Source organism: Carassius carassius, chromosome 30 (genome assembly GCF_963082965.1).
Source record: "Carassius carassius chromosome 30, fCarCar2.1, whole genome shotgun sequence".
Taxonomy (NCBI): Eukaryota; Metazoa; Chordata; class Actinopteri; order Cypriniformes; family Cyprinidae; genus Carassius; species Carassius carassius.
In genome coordinates this window covers 20,771,342-20,796,119 of record NC_081784.1, presented here as the reverse complement: position 1 = coordinate 20,796,119, position 24,778 = coordinate 20,771,342, and the positions used below count along the sequence as shown (strand labels likewise).

At 38.2% G+C, this 24,778-nt stretch overlaps 1 protein-coding gene and 1 long non-coding RNA gene across 3 annotated transcripts in view; both read right to left on the bottom strand.

The window, feature by feature from the left end:
* lrmda (leucine rich melanocyte differentiation associated) overlaps window positions 1-24,778 on the bottom strand; it is a 271,154-nt gene that overhangs the window by 207,562 nt on the left and 38,814 nt on the right. The gene's annotated exons all lie outside the window — the stretch shown is intronic.
* LOC132110879 (uncharacterized) lies at window positions 413-2,152 on the bottom strand. The gene is made up of 3 exons (XR_009424688.1): window positions 2,100-2,152; window positions 1,752-2,010; window positions 413-1,669 (listed from the first exon to the last, which is right to left on the bottom strand). It is a non-coding gene; the product is annotated as an uncharacterized LOC132110879 (long non-coding RNA).

The window sequence follows — 24,778 nt, the reverse complement described above, 5'->3', positions numbered from 1 at the left end:
ATGCTATAAATGTAAATCAGTAAACGTGACCACACCTTTAAACAAACACCCTGTCCCAATTATGCAATAGCACTAGTTTTTAATTGTATTTAAAAACTGAAAATGACATAACCAACACACATTGTTTTGGCACTAAACCATCAGCAGTAGCTTTGGCTGACTTATCAACTTGTTTTCTATGAGAGATTCTCTATCTGCGTCGAAAGCATAACTATTGTAAGTAGTAAATTTGTTCAGTTATTGCAAGGCACTGTGATGTGTACCATATATCGCATTTTGTATTTTAAGTATTTTCCATTCATTATGCTGTTTTGAGCGTATATGTTATTTTTTCTTAAGCAAACAAAAATTCCACAGCACAAGACAATATCATCACATCCAACCAAACATTTTATTTTTAGGTCTTGGTGAGATTTCACTCTGGACAGAGGTACCCATCATGACACATCAAAAACACAAACCAAGCATCCTTCAAAATGTTTTGATACACAACAATGTCAACAATCAGGGCTGGTTAGGACAAATAATCAGATTACGATGGAAGAGACATGATTTATCACTTGACACTTTATCACACCATGCTCAATGAAGATGGTGAGAGATTGCATGCCAAGATGATCCAGTCCAATCAGTACATAAGAAGTACAAGAAAAATAGCTGACAAAGTTTTTCATGCAGTTATGTCACAACTGGCACTAAAGTTGTCTAAGCTCCAGTTGGAGCTGTAAGATCCCGTTCTTCATTCCAGCTCCAGTAAGCCGTCACCCAACAGGAGACGCACCCATCTAAGCACAGATCTGGTGAAGAGGAGTGACAAAAAACAGCTGGGTGAACTCAGAGCCAATATGTGCCCCACATCTCCAATCAGGAGTCAGTGCAGAACAGTGGACTCACGCAGGCCTGGTGAGGGATGTGATGGGGGCTGCCCCTTTTATCCGGGACATCCAAAAGGCCACTTTAACACTACATACACATGCAGCACTCCTCCATTCTCATAAAGTTGGTAATCTGTTCCCAGAACATGAAAGGATGAATTAGAAACAGGTGTTCGGTGCCGGATATGTAAGCTTATTAAAAGCTTCACCAGCTGGAGATCACATACGCATGTGGGCTGATTCGGTCTGACATGCATTACATTTTTAATTTCAGAGATCTTTTTGTTTGTTTTGTAAAAGTCAAATTCATTACTCCCTTTCTTATCCACATTTATCTAGATTTATTTCCATGATCTGAGCAGGATTTGAAAGGACATAAATCAACAGAACCTATGATGGGGATGAAAAACAAATCCAGCTCCAGTTGGAAGCGTCAAAGTGTCCGTCTTCCCAGCACTCCCGGCTTTCGAATTAGCTTGGCTTCACATTAATTGTAAGTGAGTTTAGACATCAGGCCAGTGCTGTTCCACACATCAACAGGCCTGAGTCGGAGCAGGTCTGACAGCCACCAAGCAGAAAGCTTTTGTCTTTATAAGGGCAGCGAGGAGGAGAAGAATAGGGTGGCTACAATGACACAAGAAGATAGGCCTTAGACGGCCTGAAATTCTAGCAAAATTCAAAGCAGAAAAACAAGGCAAATTACCTTGCAGAGATGCCAGGGTGCAAACAATCACACACACCGTGGATCCTGGCCAGCGCCGATAGGGTGGCGTGTGTGCGCGATCCACCTCCAGCTAGAGATAATTGTGCGAAAATGCTTTAGTTTCAATTTGAACCTCTTGGATGCTGATTTGGGAAGAAAAAAGGAACACTTACAAAGAACATTTATCAAAAGAGAAAGGCCGCTCAAGGAGCGTTTGGGGGCCATCACCCCGATGCTCCAGAGGATGATGAAAACCAGGGCTTTGCACTTCCTAATAAAAAGTCTGCAGTAATGTTGGCTGGGTGTCTCATTTGGAAAACTGTTTGTCCTTTTGTCCTGTCCAAGTTTCTTAAACTACTGTCAGCTCAATTGTTCTGCCGGAGCAAAATTATTATGCACCTGTCATCAGTGGAGAGGTGGGGGGCTGGAAAACTAAAATAATGAAATGTAAGCTGTAAACCATTTGACCCAGATGAGAGAATAAAGAAAAAAAATTCACAGAATGATGAAATATCTCTTACTCCACATAGAAATTGGCCCAAGTGATCAGTTTTGCATCTCATTCCATCAGCATGACCAAAACAATATACCCGTTTATCCTGGGAAAATACCTTTAGTATCTTTTAGATAATATGAAGCACTTTTACATAGTAGCATGATATGCAAGGTGCATATAAACTAAATACTGCAAATACATTACGATTCATTAAATCAAAAATTTGGTCACAGTTTGGGTCAATTTGATTTATGTATTGTGTATTTCATAAACATCGGACTAAGAATCCACCAATGTTAAAATTTTGCTCAATCCCAATAATCCAGTGATTATTCTAATGGTAATCCAATCAACAGATATTTTGACATTTGCAAGATTAAATTTAACAATGTTTAAATTAGTGTTTCAAAAGATTAACTTTAAGTTAGCATAAACCTATGATTGCCTGTAGCTCAGACAGTAGAATATGGCACTAGCAACATTAATAAAGCTAGCAAAAAATAGTCAAGCAAACCCAAAACTAGCAAGTCATGTGTTTGGACATATCATAAACCCATAATCAATATAGTAAATTCCATAATCAATACATTACATTTTCACTATGAGACACATTGCAATTGTGTATATAAATTGCTGATGAACTCCTACAGTCTGAGAGTCAAACAAAAAAGATGTTTTAAATTTACTGAGATGATTTCCCATGTTGAATTCATTGCACACCTGTGAACAAGAGTGAGCTCAATGACTCTGTCCATATTTAATGTATATTTGAGTGTTTCCAGGCCACTAAACTTAAAGGCAGATAGAGATAGAAGTCAGTTTAATCACTATAATTTGTGGTAAAAGTGACTGTTATAATCGTGTGATTTATGAGTCCATTCTGATCTATTTTTATAGGTAATCAACCTTAAAAGTGCATCAGGAGTGTCTGAATTAAAAAAAAGAGAGATTAATGCTGTTCCTTTACAAATTACTCCTGAGTGTCATTAAGGCCTTTTAGTAATAATACCTTAAAAGTTCAGGGGCCCTAGATTAGGTAGAAGTCAAATAAAGGACTATGAAACACTACTGGAAGTTAAAGGAAAGCATGTTGTGGGCACTTTTAAATCCAACTTTTATTTTCAAGAAATCAAAAAAACAAACAAATGTAATTCCTTGACTACTAGAATATGTTGTTTAGGCCCTCATGGTTAAATGTCATTATTTGCTCACCTTCATCACTGTAAAAAAATATATTTTTCAAACTGGTAAATAAAGATTATTTCAGTACAATTTAAAAGAAAACATTACAAAAAATTCAGTCTTCCCACTTAAATTGTAATATTTAATTAAATGTTTCCCTTGCTATTTATTGGTAATTATGATGTAAATTCTTTTATCACAATTTGAGTAAAAAAAAATCCCAATTTTTTTTTTTCCTATGGTTGTTGTTCTAAACTTTTATGTTTATATGCTGTTTTTTTCTGTGGAAGACTGTTGTAAATGATCTAAAAATAGAAGTTATCATAAGTAGCAGCATGCAGTTTTTGTTGGCAAATGACGACAATTTCCATTTTTTAGTGAGCAATTACTTTAAGAGCCACTTTTGCTTGTAAAACAGCATTAAAAAACATTAACGGAAGTGTACAAAAGACAGAATGTGCTGTTGTTGTGAGGAGCAGGGGTGATGCCAATCCAAAATTCTGACTGCTTTTGCTGACAGCCCAATGCTGCGACATCCTCCTCGGCCATCGCTTTGATCTCTCAGGCTCCTAAATCAACCGCAGACACAGTTCACACACAGGTCAACGGAGTCATCTGATCATCCATTCCAGAAGAAGCCACTTAATGACAGTCATACACCACTGCTGTCCCAGTCATGCAAAGTTCAAACCATGACGGACCAAACATGCACCTTTTCCCACTTCTCAGAACATCAAACCCATGAATTTCCACAGAGAAACATCCCGTGCAAACGCAGCCACAGGGGGCATGTAATTACTGTTAGGTGTGTTACACTGTAGGAGCGTTATATGATTCCAAGTAATCTAAGGTAGATCTAACAAAAGAGAATTCACACAACTTTCAGACACAACAAAAAATGATTTCATAGCACTACAACAAAAGTCATAGTGAACAATGCAACGCAGCTAAACTAACATTTCCCCTCCCAATGACATCCAACCCACATACTTCATCTGTTGTCATCGACACCGTGCTCTTAATGTACAATAAAGCGGCAATTGTTAAAAATACAAAAAAAAAAAAATGCATTGCTTTTAGTTGAAGTTCCTATGGGACCAATTGTTACAAAACAAAACCAGATTGCTTGTAATTCCAGTTCCTTTGGGATGTTTAGAGGCATCAAACACAGCGCCATTCATGATGTAGCGTCCTTTATGGTTGAAGCAAAAGAAAAGATCCAATTAATGGAGCATATCAATCTGCTAACACTGTCACAACATATTCCTCTTGATTCATTACAGTGCAGGTCCTAGTCCTCCCTGGCAGCCCGTGTTGCCTAGTAATTACACTTCTTCCTTTGACAACCTGCATGATTGTTTTCCTAACAGTATATTACTTCGTTAGTACTTTCCAATGCTGGTTATTTTTAAACTGTCACTTTTGCCAGACTCATCCTGATTTGCACTCGTCTGTTTATGATAACAATCATTAATAACTGTCACTCGGTGTCATCAATATAACAGGCTCATTCCCTCATTAGCATGTCCCAGTGTTTGTTCCGCCAAGAGCCCGGGTATTTTCTACCAACAGGCCCAGCCAATTACTCTGCCGAAATGGAATTGCATTAATCAAAACTTAACAAGGTGGCAAATTTAAAGATATCAGATTGCAGGAGACAGCACAAGTAATATGTCACTGTCAGGGGTGCTATGTAGGTATGCGTGGCTAACACTAAATATATCCCTTCGCACAGGCTGCGTGAATTTTGACGTTTCATATGATCTGACAACTATCAAAGGGAAAGTCCAGAAAGGGCACTGAATGCCCCACTTTTGTTGTCTTGTCCCTCATTCTGGTAAGGACAATGAAAAAGAGAGACTGTGGTAGTACAAAATTAGGCCTGAAGCATTTAAAAATTTAATCTGCATATTTTTTTGTAACAAATGGTCAGTTTTAGTCACAAAAGAGGCGTTTAACCTTTAGAAAAATGCTAATCATCAACTTCAGGAGGTCTAAAAAAAAAATGCACTGAGCGGCATGCAAAAAACAGCAAATGCGATTTGTTTCTCTAATGCTTTATAAAAAAAAAAAATAATGGGACACCAAAGTATAGCCTATTCTCACCAGAGAATAAGACAAAATGTATGAGAAAGTAAGACAGCTAAGGAGGGAGGGAGAGAGAGAGAGAGAGAGAGAGAAAAGGCTGGCCAGGAGAGCGGAAGGGGAGGGAAGAAAAGGTTGAGCGTGTCTGTGAGAGCCACTCGGCGGCAGTTCATCATGTCTGCCTTCACAGAGACGGTTTCTTTTACACTTTAAATGATGATACTCATCAATCACTGGCTGACAGCTGCATCAAGCCAGCTGCAAACATGCAAAGGCCAGCAGTCTGAAACATGCTGACGCCACCCATCGCTGCATAGAAAATAAACATTCAGCTCAGGCTCTACACTAGATTTATTTTCTCATATACGACCCTCTCTCTTCCTCTAGCCACATAAATACCATCCATTTCAATGGAACAATGTGCAGGGTGCTGGCGGGACATGCCGCTCGATTGGCACACACAGAGTTAACGAAGATGACTAAACCTAATCAGCTAGGCCCGTGAGCCAGTGATGTTCCTCTTGCGAAAAGAAAGCTCAGTGTCACTGCAGTTACATTGACATATACCATGACTTTGGAATATGCGTCATGTATTTGAAATACTTTAGGTCCGAGCTGGATGCAAATGGATTAAATCTTAACAGGAAATGTATGCATAAATTTAATTACTTCGAGAACTAATAAAAGCAGTAGGAATGTTTAAAAATCAGAATGTACTGACAACTCATGATTTACACAACAGACGCCAACTGGAATACCGATTACTGCATGTCTGACACATCGAAACGTTGCTGAACAGTCGTAGTGAATGTGCTCTGATGCACTCGTGGCATTTAAACACAGCAAAAGCACAGTTTAGAGAGCGCAATGAAGGCTATTAGCAGTAAAGGTTATTCATGCACTGCACACACACACACACACACACACACACTGTCCCCAACTGTTTCCCGATTATTACCACCATCCCTCTCCATCTTTCTATTTTGCAGAGAGGCGATTGCTCATTTTTTAAGGGGAGCTTGTGGAGCAGATGGATGTGAATTCAAAGTTGCCTGATCTTTAGCAGAAGTTATGGAGGGTTATCTTTGGCTGTATATCTCCAGGTTGGCAGGCCTCCCCTGGCGATGAAGGATTAAGCACCGCAGCTGTCTCTCCCTCCGAATGATGCAGTGCAGCACTCGCCGACACGACAGCATCACTTAATCTTAATGTCCGCTCCTCCAGCACGGCCGCGCAGGACAAAGCCAATCAACATCACATGCCACGAGGATGGACCTACTGCTTGGCCCTGGAGTCTCTCACCCACACCGACCGATTAATCAACTTCAGCCAGCCCAATCCCAGAGTTCACTTCTCTCATGGCACAGCTGAGCTCGCCACCATGATGTATAAGACGGGGGGCTGGCGTGCTCCACAACACTTATCAGACTGCACATTATGCATGGCTTTGTATTGCTGAGAGAAAGGGATCGGGGGAGAAGAAAGAGGGGAAAAAAGTGGTATTGAATGCTTACACCTTATTTCTGTCACGGGCCACCTATTTGTTGTGTTTAAAGAGATATCTGACCAATAATGGCGAAAAAAGCTTAAAGAGAGCTTGGGGTTTCGGAATAATGACTTGCACTCATTTAGACAAATTGCATATGTGGAGGACCATTACTGCAATTTAAATTCAATATAATAGCAGAGTATTAAAGGAGACAACATTTCCCCAGATCTCTGCATATTAACTACTACTTCTCGCTCTCAAAACATCCAGGAAAGCAGAGCGAGCACTTTCTTAATTGTATCATCTGAAGCAACAAACTGGAAGACGGTGGCTGTGTTGTTTTTATTCCTCCGCTTCGAGGCCCGAGGTAAATTCAAAAGAACACAAATCGCACTTGGTAATTCACCTAAAACAAATATGACAAGTATTAAATGGAAACAGCTGCAGAGGAAACGACTATATCCCTGAGAAGACACAAGCAAATATATTTGCGTCCCCGTCCATCCCCTTGAGTATGTTTACATCGTCACAGATGATCGGGTGCATGCTGGAATATATTACTTCCATAAGTTACCCTCAAATGAAGACAGTTTGCACCACAATGTTTCCTCCATTTCGGTCAAGATTAAGAGCATTCAGGCATTCTCGGATCGGAAAGGTATGCAACATTAAAGATGTATAGGAGCCTCCGGTGTCCTCTATTGAGGGTGCGACTGATTTAGTACAACCAATTTAAAGCCGGAGGAATCCGACATTACCTTTGAAGACGCTACATAATGTCAGCAAACAAGCTATAAAACACTGTAATGGTGCCTTATATTTGGACATAAGTTTCTCGGAGCAGTAAGCAAACCCTGATGCTAGGAGATGTGCATTGTTATCACCATTTCCCAAATTTCCCTGCTACACTTTGTTTTCTTTTTTCCATTTAAAAACAGTCTAAATAAAAAAGTTTTTTTTTTAAACTGACCATTGTATTTCAATGCATTTAAGTTGAGACTCAAGTGAATAAACTAAGCGTGACGACTTCAGAGTCTCAAATATTTATGTAATTTATAGAGCATGAACATTCAGGAATTGTGATGTAAGTTTTTTGGAATTTAATGCTAATTCAACTAACAGTGGAACACTTATGCATCTGTCATCTTTCATCTACATACGTCTAGTAGAAGGTTAATTAATTTATCCATTGCAATATGATATCCACAGAACAGCTCTGGACATTTACACTGTTAGGTTGCTTTTGCAGTGGTAATTGCTTTTGGCAACAATGCAATCTGCTGCTAAAACAGCAGCAATAACTTATTTAATATTGTTAAATTTGGCTTTCGGAATACTCAGACTGCAGTATCTGATCCTAGACCAACTGCAGTGAAATGGTTTCCATTCACAAACACCCAAGTATGTTCCACGAAGGTCTTTAGACCTAAAACAAAACCAACTTAAGAGTCTCTAATCCCACAGAAATCTGTCTGACAAGAAGGTCTTAACGTAGGCCATTTCCTCACAACTGAACTGTGGAGTCCCATTAAAAACAAAGTCATCGGTATAGTGACGCAAGCTTTTGTGGTGCTCAGCTGTGTTACAAAGGTGAGATCATTTAGGGTAAATATGGTGCACTACAGAAAAAAATCTGGAAACAGATTAAAGGAGAACACTTATAGCTCACCCAAAAAATAAATATTCAAGCATCATTTACTCACCCTCATGTCTTTTCAAATCAGTTTTACGTTAATTCTTCCATAGAGCACAAAAGGAGGCATCTTGAAGAATGCCCTGGCCACTCATTTCCATGCAATTACAATAAATGAGACTGAAGCATTCAAGCTTCAAAAAGGAAGCAAAAGCAGCATAAAAATCACAGTAAAAAAGCAACTTAAAACAAGCAGTTTGAAATGACATGTTTGTGAATACAGTAAATGATTACAAATGAAAGATTTTTGTGAACGGTCACTTTAAAACAAACACTCCTTGAGTTAGTTGGTCAAGGACACTTACATCCTCCCTTCTAAATGAGTCTAAATGATGTCATCCCTGTAACCTCCGGACGAAGTGTGGATTTGTCTATATTCCGACACTTGGCTGACTGATGTGTCATTACAGCTTTAAATGTTTCAAACCATCTGTGGCTAGCGTAAAATATGCTTTTTTTAGTCCAGTCCAGCATTGAGTTCATATCATAAAAGAATCAACATAATTGCCAATTACAGGACCCTAATTTGGCTGTACAACTGGGAGAGGCCAAGAGGACAGGGATGGCAGAAAGAGGTGGAATATTAAGCCATGGCAGCTGGCAGTGCCCCCATACACACATTCCCAGGCATATGGAGCTATGAAATTAAAAGAAGAGGATGATGATACATATTTTTGCTCCAGAGGTAACCTTGAACAAAGCAGCATTTTAACACAATCAAAAACCACAAATCCGAACACAAATCTAACATTTGTATGCTTTTCAGAAAATTGAATTTTCATTTCATATTTTCCAATCATTCTGTGGTACTCCTGTGCAGAAAGAGACATTCTTCATAAACATTATTTGCAAATCTTTAAAAAATCCATGATGTCTAGCCAAGATTTCCATTTCCTGCAGCAGCATGCCCATAACAAGACTGGTCCACATGCTTGACCCTGGAGAAGGAGGTGTTCTACTGCTCATATGCTTTTTTTGCACCAGTCATATCATTGATCCAATGGTCCAAAAAGTTCCAGTTTGGTTACAACACTCCATAAAGTGTTTTTTTCCAGACCTCCATAGGTCTATCCAGATTAACTATATTCATGTGGCATTGTAGGTTCTTCTTGGTCAAAAGTGGCATTCACCAAAGTGTCCAGACAAGAAGGCCATGCTTGTATAGTTTTTATTATACTCTGCACTGAAATGTTTTTTTCCTTCTTTCATCAGGTCCTCTTGCAAGTCTTTGGCATTAAATTGTGTTTTTCTTAGCTGCTTCGATTAAACATTATTTCCCTTGGTGATCTTGTGGTTTTTCATCAACACCCTCAAAATTTTGGCACTCAAAAGACTGCCAGCTGTCTCTCTAGGAACTTTCAGTGTCTTGAAAATCTTCTTGCAGCCATAGACTTTCTAATGTAATAAAACAATTTCTTCTCTGTAGCCTTTGTGAGAGCTCTTTTGACTCATATTTACTACTCAACTGTAGCACATGCATTAGTTAAATCTAAGTGACATGAAAACAGCAATGTTGAAAAGATGTTATAATTATGGCACAGCTAGATTACAAAACAGATAGATGCAATTAAATTGCAATAGACAAAAAAAAAGTCAAAAATTGATTCAAATTGTTCACATACATGCTTATAGAAGGTAATCAAGTGAATTTAATTTCTAATTTATTTAATATAAAAATACATAAAACGATTAACATTCTAAAAATATATTTCCCTTTGCTTCTGAATACAAGTCACAAACCTAAAGAAGATTACTTATAACAAATAAATGATAGGTCTTATGTTATATAACTCCTAAAGTAAAAAAAGAAAAAAAATTGTCTAGAACATCATGTTCTGTAATTTCACAATGTGAAACATTCCTGATAACTAATCAAAACTAAATACAAATTCATCTGCTGTGGCTAAATTATTTTTTTTAAATAACACATTTCTACTATAGTCTACACTACACCGCTGTATTACTAATTCTAAGTTCATCAGTAGCCGTTCCTTCAGTCCGGTAATGATCTGTTCATGGAGTAAGTCTCTCCCAGTGACTACTTCATTAGAGCACGGCCCATTTGCGGCATAATGCCAGAACCCGCCTGAGTCCCTGCTAACACAGACATCATCACCAATTCGCAGCACATGATAAAGGCCTGTCACATCCACAGCATTATTAATTAACAGCATGCTGAGGTGAAATTCAATCAGGCCGGGCCGTACGCATCTCCTTAACAGGTTATGCAAATCCCACTCATTCTGCCAGTGACCATGTACGAGAAGTCAGTGCGAGACTCTACTCACACTTATTACTGAAATAAGAGGCCTGATAACATCGGAGAGGGTGAGGGCAGCCGACATAATGCCTGTTTAATTAGAATTAGACGTATGGCTTAAGGAAGAAGGGAGAAGACAGCTAAGACAGTAATGACTCAAGGGAAAAATAGAAGGGTGAGGAGACACAATGAGATCATTTCACTACTTGAGGATTAATATTAAAATAGTACTCCGTCGCTTCACATAAATCACTCAAATATTGGTGTGCGGCTCCATGTCTCATCAAAAACTAAATATCCACTCATAACATATTCCTTACAGATAATGTCATGCTCAAACCCCATTAGAAGGAAATTACTTTTTTGGTTAAAGATGATATAAGGCTAACTTGTAACAATACTTCTTTGGCCAGCTAATAGCGGTAATTTTGCAGATTGCTCCTTCAATATGTGCGGATCTAAAAGGCGATCAATCTTTGGTCATTTATAATCGTCAAAAGCTGAGAACAAACATTGGCATGTCTGAATAGTTTTACTATGGCACTATGAGAAGGGCCATGTTTTACTGCTGATTCGGAGCAACATGACGCTAGTGCGACATATCATGGTAAATGTACACTCGCATGAAATCATATATGTGGACGCTTAATGGCTTCAAAATCTCCCTCTAAAACACATGCATTTTTCATGTCGCTATAAAAGCATTGTCAGAGGAGCTGCATCGGCCTGCAGATGCTAATTGATCTGGCCCTTTATGAGTGTAAAACAACAGGAGCAATGCTACAAAACTGTCATCTCAGCCTCTTTCCCCTAATGCAGCCATAAATCCAGGCGCTGTCTAGCAGTCAGATGTTTTCATTACGCCATATCAGTTTTATGGAATTACTGACATCTGCATGATTCAGTAATTGTGGGTCTCTATGAAGTGGAAGCGGCAATTTACTCTCTATATTCCCGATCAATTCCCAGTCCCCTGGGCAGGGCAGAGGGATGCGATATTGGAAAACTCTGAGTGGGGATAGATCAGTATCAGTATCAGTTGACGGAGACAAACAGCTTAATCTGGCCCAAAATGGTGCAGCTGGAACGGATTGTTTTTTTTTTTTAAACGAAATGTAAATTGTGTTGTCAAAATCAGTCATCTTCATTCATGAAGCCTAACGAGAGCCACTTTAAGCATGCTGGGTACGAGTGCTGATCTAGCCTTTATAAACCCTCCGGGACAGAGACCCCATAGTCTGTGGACGGTGGTAAAATATAACATAGCTTTTTGTAAATGAGCTTCTACCTGAGCTATTCCCGAACCAATACATTTCCAATGATCAAAAATTTATTTAAAAGCATTTCTGGAGAGAAATAATCTAAATATAATAAAAGTATTCAATTAAGTTGAGGAAAACATGACAGTGAACCAACAAATAGAAACGTTAACACAGTCAAGCAGCATTTTTATAGTTATTTCGATGATAAAATAAAGTGTTTAAAACTGAAGTGTAATATCTAATTGTATCTCTTTTCTGTCTATTACAGTGATACCGTGGTAAACAAAACAACCCCACTCACCCCAAAAAGAGAGGCATTTGTTCAGCCGTGCACAAATCAATACAGCTCAGCTCGCATTTGAAAAGCCCCATGTCTTGATAATGATGGTGCCTCACGGCCAGTTATAATTTCCCTGCGAAGGAAAATGATGGTGAAGGAGGTGGTCAGGTGTGGTAGTGTAGGTGGCAGTGGGACCGGGGCTGATGGGGCTTTAGTATATCTGTCAGTCTCAGTTTGGGAGGCTGAAAGGGAGGCTCAAGGGGACCAGCGTGCTATATATCTTTATTACATCTGATGGTCACTCCGCTGGCCTGCTGTTTATTCTCATTAGCTCAGACAATGGGAACAATCTGGGACACATTTCTATCCCTACTGAAGTCAGTATTGTGTACGGTCCATTCTCTGAACTGTAGTCACTGAAAAAATTGGTCTTAAAATCTAAAGAGGTACATAAAGACAGCCTTCTGATTGGCTAAGCAATACCATCCCACGGCTGATACAAACCAGTGTTATTTTAGTATCATTGATATACAATGATTTTAAATTAGATTTCATATAGAAATGATTAATAAATGTTTACTTGGTGTTAAACAATACTGAGAAATGTTCATTTATTTCAGCTAGCCAGCATTACATTTTATTTCGGTAAACATTTTAGTTTCAAGTAACAAAAGTGTTTATTTATGGTTTAGTTTTAGTTCATGATAATAATCCTTTTACAGAAATACTGATGATCATTTTCATGTTATGACCAATAAACAGCCAATATAAAATTATTACATTTTATTTAATTATTGAATATTTACCAAAAAAAAAAAAAAAAATGAATAATTTGAAAATTTGAAAATAAAACAAATAAAAAAAAAAAAGTAAAATCAATTTAATATTTAGGCACTACAATATTATAAATGCATAGTATGAAATGAGATATGCTGGGGATTGTTACTAAATTATTATTATTAGCATTTTTAAAGTTTAATGTCAGACATGGATAAAGATAAATGTAAAAATAAAAGTAGTGAGCATAATAAAAATAAATAAAAAATACATTTTATGCACACCAAAGTAGGAGTTTGTCTACTACTCAACTTCAAATGTGTATTTAGGACTACTAGCTAAGACCAACAGTGATGACTGATTCACACCTCTTTGCAGGTCTTTCACTTTGAATTGAGACACCCTACTTTATTATCTGAATCTATTTCTACATTCGAATTAGTGTCTGAAGCACATTAAGAGAAGAAGAAATAAAAAGCCCCTCACAAAGGCAAAAGCATGAGGTATTTGCTGGTGTGGGCTGCGAAAGAGAAAAGCAAGGCTTTTGATAGGCCGCTGCAGACAAGGCAGTTGAGAGAGAAACTAATGGCCATGATTAATGACAAAGGGCCAGAGGAGAGCAGGGACACAGCCGCTACATACATCATCCCTCCCCATCAGTCAGTGCACCTCCCTGGACCCTCTCTTTCTCACTGTCTCTCTCTGCCTTATCTCTGCCCACTCCCTCCCTCACAGCACTCTCCCTCTTTCCCCGTCTGAGAAGTAGAAAAACAAGTGACAAAGGGTTGATAAGGTGAACAAGAAAATGGCGTGTAAAATAAGCGAGAGATTTTCTGAGGAAAGAGGAGAGAGAAAACAGTGCTCTGGTTTCTGGCGACTTGACTCTTCCTCGGCTGAAGCCCCCATTCTCAAGGTCTTATCTGCCATATGGCTCCCCTGTTTAGATGATTTATTAGGTGCAGAAAAGCACTCTGATAAATTTTAGCCCATTCTGGCTGCGTAGGCAACCCACGGTGTCAATAACAAAACTCAGGCCACTTTAATGAAAACTTTTACTACTGAAAGGGTAACCATTTATTCATGAGTCACTATATTATTAAACTGGCATAAAAAAATAAAAAGTATCTCCCATTCTCACGCACGCTACGAAAGGCGGCTTTGACTGTGAATGGCAGAGCGCAGATCATCTCCATATGTCAGTACCTCTCCTTCACCCCGCTCCTAACACATCAGCGCTGGATTTCTGCTTAATTGAAGCATTCAGCTGTTTACAGCTCACGCAAAAACAGCGAGAGTTTATTTACGACCAATTAAAGTTACCATTTTGAGTGAAGGCAAACCATTATGGATTTTAGCCTCTTTGATTCTAATTAGTTGGTGTATTCAGGTTTTGTTTTACACAGCTGATTAACAAGGGGGCCTTGCAAATAAATTTCCCATCAACAGCAGATGCTGGTTCCCAAAGAAACGCAATTCACAGAGGGAGCGATGGAAACAAACAATGTGATTACGCCATTTTGCTTTGGCTTGACTCGCTTAAAGGAATTATAGAGGAACAAATGGCACTACTGCAGACATTTTGATTTATTCGCATATCACCTCATTAAAATGCTTGTCTGTCATCGGACTGTTTCTCTGTCCATTAAAGAATTTACCACAGACTGAGTGTCTGACTTTAATGGGCCAACACTTCACTTTCAGGAGGCTTTCACCCTTTTAAATGACCACATATTTCAGTCTGCATTCTTTCACATTCACGCAAACTCACTTGAAAACAAACCAACACAAAAGCAGCGTGCGGACCATATTCTCCATTTTTATCTTTCACTGACCTGAATGTAATATTCAAAGCTTGAACTGCAAACTGCAAAGATTTAATCTGATCTCTAAGAAACAAACTATTACTGATAGTCTTTGTAATATAAAAACTAAGAAAACTGTGTATATGACATGAAGATAAGTAAATGGAAAATGTTTTTATTATTTATTTATTTATTTAAAACTATGCCCTTAGTTGTAGTCAACCATTCCAAGGATCATAACGCATTACGCATGTGTGTGTATATTGTTAGTGTAGTATATATATATATATATATATATATATATATATATATATATATATATATATATATATATATATATACACGTCATATATTAGTGCTGGGCAATGATTAACATTTTTAATTGCGATTAATCACACTGTTGTGCACAAAACATTAATGTAATCAAATTAAATATAAAACAAGCCATTTGTCACTGCCAGGAAATTAAAGTTTTTATAGAAAATATTTGATGGTTAGTTATAGAAAAACAAGTTATGTTCAGAGTCCAGAGCCTCGATCATAACGTTATAACGGTCACCTTCTTATTAGAGACCTGCACGATCACGGGACCCAATGAAAGCAGAGTGCAGTGCGGGACAACACTTGATGGGTGAATACGTCTGTGTAGACACTCGTGTGTGTGCGGGAGAATAATGGTGTACTCCCACTAGGCAATCTTAACCGTACTAGAGAACGTTTGACCCCCAAAGCCCCATTTGTTTGACTAGTGTGATCACTCCATGTCGCACTCGGGCGCAGTTCGTTAAGCCGTCCCTGGCTCGGTTGGAAGAGGTGGGCCAGAGACCACACACACAATATTATTATGTTTACCAAGACAGGATTTATTTGATTTAAAAAAAAAAAAAACGTAATATTGTGAAATACCATAATGATTTCAAATAATTTATTGATTTTCAATAATTTATTGTTTTCAAATAATTTATTGTTTTCAAATAATTTATTGTTTTCAAATAATTTATTGATTTCAAATAATTTATTGATTTTCAATTTTAATATATCAATGTAATCTCTTTCTGTGATGAAAATGGTGAATGTTCAGCATCATTACATGATCCTTTAGAAATCATTCTAGTATGTTTGCTGCTCATCAATGTTGAAAACAGATGTGCTGCTAAATATTTTTGTGGAAACCATGATTTTTTTTTTTTTTTTTGCAGATTACTTTGGTGAATAGAAAGTTAAAAAGAACAGCGTTTATTTTTACACTGCTAAGAAAATTGTAACTTTTGGTCAATTAAAATGCATCCTGAATAAAAATACATACATTAAAAATTATTAAAACCTGAATGGAACTATAATATATAACAGACAACTTTTATGTTGGTTTTGTTTAACATGAGCTTGACAGTCTGTGGACATACAGGAATTAAAAAATGAGTAAATAATAAGGTTTATGTGAACTATACCTTAATCACCCACAGGGCAGCCACATTTATGATAACATCAAAGTGCTACAACTATTGTGACTTGATAAACAAACGGAGTAAAAAGATCTAAAAGATCCTTGTAGTGCAACACACTTTACTTAAGATGTGTAAATAAAGTTCTTAACAATTAACAAGCATTAGCAAGTGAATGCAAGCTCAGTGTAAAACAAGGGGTATTTGCAACTCAAAGCATTCAGACAACAAATACTAACCCTTTTAAATGGGCAAACATCCTCAGATCAAAAATGTCACTGTATATACATCAATAAGATCAAAACCATTGATGTCGGTTGCAAAATAAATGTAGCGCTGCATAACAACTGACTGAATACCTGAAACAACTGAATCCAAAACAAGAAAGAAAACATAAATGTGTGAAAATGCCCCACAAATTTATAACATGAGGCAGCTGGGGACAAAATAACATCTCTTTATGTTCCGCACTGGCAGATTTTAACTTATTTGCGGCGCTCACTCGTTGTAATTAATATTGCACAGGAGTCTGCATTGTCATTTTTCAAATCATTTCCCTGGAAATGTTCTACACCTCTTAATGGCCTCGCTAATGCTGTAGCTGTCATGTTTTGGACAGCTGCGCTTTTGCAAGACAAACTCGGGCTGCGTCATGCCCCTCTCTCAGCGGACACCTCCCGCTCAAAGGCACATGGGCCAGGCCGACCAGCTGCTCACGGCGATATGGAAATCTTTGATTAATTTTTCACCTCTTAGTACCGACTGTTGCTCAAGTGTCACCTTCCCACTCTGTCCCCAAACGGCACCTTTTTTTGACTCGCTCCCACCGTTGATAGATCAGTTAACTGTTTCCAGAAAAAAAAGGGAAAAAATCATAAGGCTAATTAAAGCAAAAGCAACACAACCCAGATGTGTGCAGAGGAGAGGCTGGATGTTCGCCAACCTGCTCATGCAGGGAAATCAAGGCCTCATCGCTCAAATTAGCCGGTTCTCAAACTAAATTTGGTGAACATGTGTGTCAGTTTTCTCAGACAACATTAGCAAAGGTGGTCCGCAGAGCTCTTTTTCAAAGGAGCCACACAGTATAAAGTGCCTGTCGCATGAATAATCAGCTGAAGAGTCATCTGGGTGGATTTCATTCTATCAACAGAAAAACACACACAGTAAAGGATCCTGTTGTTGAAAGGACAAATTTTACTTGGCGGAAAACTACAGTATTAATATTCACTGAAATGCTTATTGCGGTCAAACAGCATCCTGAATGATTTAAGGCTTTCAAAACACTGACCCAATCTGAGACTCTTACTGTAAATCTGCAGCAAAAACATGCCACCGACAATTAAATCATATTAAATGTGACAAATGTTTCACACTGTGTTTATATTTGGGGGCAACGGGGTTCACCGCGTTACAAAGGTGAACTCAAATAGGCCCTTTCATATGTTACAGCTAAAACGCGACTGAAGTTTGACGTAAAAAAAAACATCTGCCGAGTGGCTGTTGTCAAACGAGTGGTGGAAAACAAACTGAAGGGAAAATATCTGAAGTTTCACATTTCAGGTTACTGTCCCCATCACGTTTAGACAGAAAAACGGGAGCTTTTAGTCTTCTTCGGGGCTGGAGAGAGACTTCCTGTCAGAGACTTTAGAGCCGCCCATCTCCCATACAGCCGGGCTCTGCCGCCCTCACCGAGGAACCCGCATCTCATGCTGGGACATCTGAACGAGGGAGACAGTCAGACCCATCAACACGACAGCATGACTCCACTATCACACGTACACTCAAACAGGATGCGGCACTGAAGTGTTTACGGCTCACCAGTGAGACCCCGCAGAACTCAAGGACCCGGCATTCTCCTCTAAATGATTTCCTGACATTTAAAAGACAATAAGCAAGCAAGCTAGATTGGTGGAGGAGGCATGTCATTTTCGGCACGGTGTTGCTCAACATCAAGGAAAATCAATGGTGTCTCCGCAGGGGCATGGAGAAGGAAGAATGGAGCTACGTTTCAGGTCTGTTTGAACTCATTTTCTTTTCTCTGCAGTTACACCTTTCACGTATTCCCCTCCCTCCCCCAGGCAGCCCCTCACAGCAGGCCTGACAGCTTGACACATTGACAGCTCGCGGTGAATGACAACTGATTTGTACAAATTTCAAGCCTTATAAATCTACCTGTCACAACAAGAGCATAAAAGAGCTCGGACCCAGCAGGTAATTCGAAAGATAGACCAACGAGAGGGAGAGAGAGAGAGAGAGAGAGAGAGAGAGAGAGAGAGAGAGAGAGAGAGAGAGAGAGAGAGAGATCCACTTTGACAGCACTGGACTAGTCCTCGGCTTCACCTCAAAAACACTCCGGTAGTCTTCCTCTGGTTTAACTTCAAAAAGCCCTGCTCCCATTTTGTGGCCACTAGGCAGTCAATCCTCTTATTTAAAGATTTAAGAGGGGAAAAAAAAGTTGAGGTCTAACAGAGAATCACTTTTGTTTAACACCGATATTAAAGGCAGTGCCACCTGCTACAAGCAGGTTTACAGCAGCGTTTTTGCAGGCCAGCGCTCTGGCTGCGTAAATGAGCAGGCCCTTTTTTACGCCATTTAAACAATATCCCACACTGCACCGGGACTGCAGCTCCCCTCCAAGCTTTCATCTGCTCATAATGGCAGCCCCGGCAGGAACGGCCTTCAGAAGCTGTAAATCCTCTCCAATGGTGTGTTTTTACTGCCAGAAATAAACTAACAGGTAGAAAAATCAATAAGGGATGACAAACCGAAAACTGGTTAATATTTCTGCCTGAGTTGTCTCTGCCATTTGAGCATCTGATGGCTCATTTGTGTTAGTCAATCGGTACGAGTTGGAGGCCATTAAAATGATTAATATTAAAGAGGATGCAGTCGGGTTGACATCTGCATTCTAATTCATAACATCTGAATTTCACTTCTTGTTTGCCCAGATCTGAAAGCATCAGCTGCTATATGAGCTGCAAGCCTAATTTAATACAAACTGCAACCCATCACAACTGCATCAAGCAATACAATATTGGGGAAAAAATTATATAAAAAGGAAGGAAATGTTGTTAAATGTTTTGCTACATACACCAAAAACTGTTTTACAGTTAAATCCGATGTTTAAACAGCATTTTTAATTTGTTATTTGATTTCTGGTCCCTAACTGTATGATGGATGAAACCATATTTATTTGCATTTACTATTCAAGCAAAATAAACTGTATTAATTAAATGGTAAAATAGGTTTATTTCGATTAAAAATAATAAATAAAGCTAGATGAGGCTTTTACCGCTTTGTGTAGTAAATGCTGCTCCATCTGAAAGCACGTGAAAATGCCACATTTAATAACGATTTTACTCCAAATTTACTTTTGAAATAAATCCTTCAGTGAGATGATGTGGCTTCTTACAAAGAATAAGGCACGCAACATATTTCTTGGGGAAGAGGGGAAAAAAACAATGGGGAAAACCTCAAAGAAATGAGGCAAATAATTTACACATGTATAATTAAAAGATAATGAAAGCCAATATATATTAGTGCTGCAACGACGCGTCGACGTCATCGATTACGTCGACTACAAAAAAATTATACTCTCGGCGGCACATCGTGCAGCTGTTTAATCAAGGAAATGTGATCGTGTTAACTTGTAACCTGTGTTTACCTATTATGAAAATAAACCATAACAGAACCCTGACTACATTTTATGGTTCATGATGTTAAAGAACATTTCATGACGCTGTATATTTGTGGCTACTGTGGTTTAATTATAAACGCTATCGTTAACTCATATTTGCCATAGTAAAATAATTTTATTTTCCTCTTTTGTAAACTTCAACCACATTGAAGTATTTTTGGGAAAAAAATGAATAAAGGTTGAAATATTATATTAGAAGTTGTACTTGTATATATTTTTTTAATTTATCCAAAGGATTAATTAGCTAATCAAAAAAAGAACATTAGATTAATAATTTATTTTAATAAAAATAATCGTTAGATTAGTCGACTAATCTAAAAAATAATTGTTAGATTAGTCGACAGAAAAAATAATCGTTAGTTGCAGCTCTAATATATATAGATATATCGAAATATACACTTCAGAATAATTTACCTCTTAATTATGGAAAACAATATGTTGCACTACAAAGATTCAGCATTTTGATCTTAAGCAAACCTAAGTGCATTTTTTGACAGCAATTTTTTTCCCCCTCATTGGGTCATTGGGCACAAATCAAGGTGATTTTACACCAGTTATTAAAACCTAATGTAAATCACCACTTTAAATAAATAAACGTTACACAATCTTTGCCACTGTGTACATGTTAAAGAAAGCACTGTGCTAGTTCTTAGTGTTATTTAGTTTATTGGGAGAATAAAAAGGGCCTTTTTTACCCAGAGCTAGTCTTCAGCACTCTCCTGTAAATTTGTAAGTTGGTAAATTGGTCATAGCACAAGCCATATGTGGGAAACCATGAGTAACATATACAATATAAAATTAAACCATCAGACAATAGCTGATAGGATGAATCTTACTAACCCTTTTATTTGTGCTATTTGCAGAGTTGAGAATATAACCCAGACACCTCAAGACTGCAAACAAAGGCTCTTTTCTTTATGCATTGCTAATTCAGACCTTGATAACACTTCAGTGCATAGGGGAAACAATGGCAAGATGAGAGCAGAGATAAACATGTTAGTGCATGCAAGTCATCTGCCTTCTATGAGATCCTGGCTTCATAAACAAGCTCCAGCACCAGTGTGTTCTCTCGATGACCCTTGACCTCTGAACTTTGGTAAACATAGAAACACTCCCAATGCACAATGATCTTGTGGCTACCATGTGTTTGGAGAACCAGCATTCCTCTCAGTGCAAAACAAAAATAAAAAGATTATATGCAGTGCTCTCCATAATTATTGGAACAGTAAAGACAAAATTGTTCTGTTTGCTGTGGAGTCAAGGAATCTGTAAATATGATTAAAAGATGAATATGAGACAAAACTACAGAATGTCACATTTTATTATTGGGTGATTCAACACAAAGATGTTTTACCAGCTAATCATCTCCCTCTCTAGTATTGGAACAGTTGCTTCACAGGTCTTTCTAAATGTTCAGCTGTGCCCTTTTGCATTAATTCTACAGATATTAAAAGCAGGGAATGTGTCTTATCAGTTAAATCCATTGCTTTTGCATTCTAAGTCTTGCATTCGATGATGACACACACAAACCGCAACTCTGAAAAGCAAGCAGTTTGGATGCTTAAAGAGGAAGTCAATTAGAATTATAGGAAAAACAAAGGGCATGGAGAAATCAAGAGTTTGGAAACTACCGGCGACATCAGCAACCAACGATGACCTGACCGGCTTAGAAAAACAACAGTAGTTGATGACAGACAAATCATAAAAGCTGTGAAAATGAACCCTAAAAATACATGTCTGTAAAATCACCAACAACCTCCAGAAAGCTGGGGTGATGCTCTGTCAATCTACAGTCCGCAGGAGAATTTGACACAGAATTACAGAAGCTACACAGCAAGATGCAAACCTCTGATCAGCACCAAACATAGAAAGGCAAGATTCTTCACATATGTGAAGTAGAATTTTGGAACTGAGTTGATGGACCGATGAGACAAAGATTAACCTTTATCTAAGTGATTGGAAAGCAAAAGCGTGGAGAAAAAAAGGGAATTGCAAATGATCCTAAGCAAACAACCTCATCTGTAAACCTTGGTGGAGGTGGTGTCAAGGCATGGGCATGCATGGCTGTCTCTAGAACAGGACCTCTTAATTTTAATGATGATTTATTGTAGGGCTGCAACTAACGATTATTTTGATAATCGATTAATCTGTTGATTATTTTTACGATTAATCGATGAATCGGTTTATGTACTTATTTTTTAGTTTTGCCCATTTTTTCCCCCAAGTAAATTATTAATAAAGGGTCTTTATCATTCAGCTTAGATTTTTAAGAGATTTTAACCATTTTGCATTGACATATCCTCATCAAAAATATACCTGGAGTTGTTTTATTATGTATACATACTCTAGCAAATTTCACAAGAGATTTCAAATAATGTTTTCACCATGGCAGTCCTTAGAGCTCCTAAAGTAGTTTAACATCCCGAACAAAGCTTAAGGAATCTTTCAGAACATATTTCTCACGAAGAATAAGGATAAAACAGAATAAAATTGCAGTACATTGCATTTTATTATTTACTGGGAAACAGCTTTATAGCTTTTGCTGTTAAATTGTAAACAATCCTTCGAAAAAAGTGCCAATGGCATGAAACCTGAATGGAACTCACAATTTAAAGTAAAATCCATCAGAAGGTTGTCCAGAAAAAAAAATTGGACACACACAAAAAACCTGCTGTGTGAAAAAGAGTAGTGAATACTTAGGGAAAAAAAGTGCATTTCAAATATATTTAAACATTTACCTCTCTTATTCAGTCATAATTAGGCTGCAAGACTGAATTATGAACTGGTAAACGACAAACTGATCACAGAACATGTTTGTATATCTTTAAATGTTAACTGTTAAAAAGCAATGTTATCAGCTTTCACGACTAAACATTTGCAAACAACATTGTACTGGAGAATCTGCACAAATAAAAGTCTTAGGGGCCGTTCACATATCGCGCCTAAAAACGCGTGGAAAACGCTAGGCGCACCGCTTTCTTCGTCTTCCCAAAGCGCTCGGGCAGTTGCGCCCCTGAGGCGTCTGCCTTTGCTAAGCAACCATGACGTGCTCTCTCCATGAAGACGCAGAAATTTCAGCAAAGGATAAATGGATTTGCAGCTCAAAAAAATCGCTTGCAGTAGCTCTGCTACTAAATTTATTTCAAAATGGCAATCCATATACAACTATGATCAGCTGTTCCTTCATCTTGGCTGAGCTTTCAACGTTGTTACGGGAAAGGATGAAGCTGATTGGTTAGTTCTTGTCACATGACCCGCGGTGCGCTTGCGGCATTCTGAAAAGTTTAAATGTTTTAACTCGATGCGGTGCGGACACGCCTGGAAAAACGGGCGCGTCGCACCGCGTGCGTGTCGCGACCGTGTCGCTTCCATTATGAGCACGCTTACTGCGCGCTTACATTGGAAATAACGAACTTGAGCATGCAAAAGACGCGATATGTGAACGGCCCCTTAAACAGTTCAATAGTGCAGAGTTTACAGGTTACTCTTCTTTTTTGAAGGCTCAAAGTAAAGTACTCCCACATCCCGCTGAATGCTGCAGAGATGCTGTTCGGGAAGCACGTGACATAAAAAGAGGCCAGCTATTGGCTATTCGCTACTTCTGCTGCTGTACTGGCTGAGTAAAACCTCCGGTGGCTCATTACTACCACACTTTGGTCACCGCAGATTTGAAATATGCGCGGAATGAGCCGCTTACGGCAAATAAAAGTTATTTAGCAACTAATCGATGACTAAATTAGTTGACTAACTATTTTAATAATCGATTTTAATCGATTAAATCGATTAGTTGTTTCAGCTCTAATATATTGTATTATGGAAGTAGCAGAATTAATTTGGAAGGGTTGAAATACAAAATCATCTTGGCTACCAATATTTAAGAAAATGCCACGAAACCCATTAGAAAGCGCTTGATATTAAATCAGGACAATGACCCAAAACACCCTGCCAGTTCAGTCAAGGACTTTATCAGGGCAAATAAATGTAAAGTCTTAGATTGCCCAAACCAATCTCCAGATTGAAATCCGATTGAACAATAATTTCACCAGCTGAAAAGGAGACTAAAGACAGAAACTCCACCAAAACAAGCAACAGTTGGAATTGGCTGCATTAAAGGATGGGGAAAAGCATTTCAAAGCAGAAGAGTCTGGTGATGTCTATGGGTTGCAGAATCACTGCTCTTATTGCATGCAAGGGATCTGCAACCAAATATTAGCTTTTTATCTTTTACATCTGCCTTAAACTCAACTGTTCCAAGACTTATGCTCACATCAAATAGTGAGATGAACAATAAAAGTGCTCTCCTTTTTATTTGGTAAAACATATGTGTCGAAAGACCTAATTATAAAATGTGACATTCTGTATTTTTGTTCTTTTAATTATAGTTGCAAATGTTTTGACTCCACGGCAGAGAAAGCTATTTTCTTTACTGTTCCATATATAAGCAGGAGATATATATATGTGCGAGAAATGTGCAGGAAAATCATAGTACGATTATAGAAGTGGAGAAATGCATCAATGCATCGAGTATGTTGCTCTCTGAGGTACAACCTATTACACAGATCATTATATATAAAAAAATCAATGGGACAGCACACTAAACCAACATAGCTTATAGCACTTATTCAACACCTCATTGAGGCTATTTGATGATGCAATTCACTTTAGCATTTCAAAAAACCTCTACTTTTGACCTACAACACTGTATCTTTGTAAACCGCCATCAATCATTGGAGTG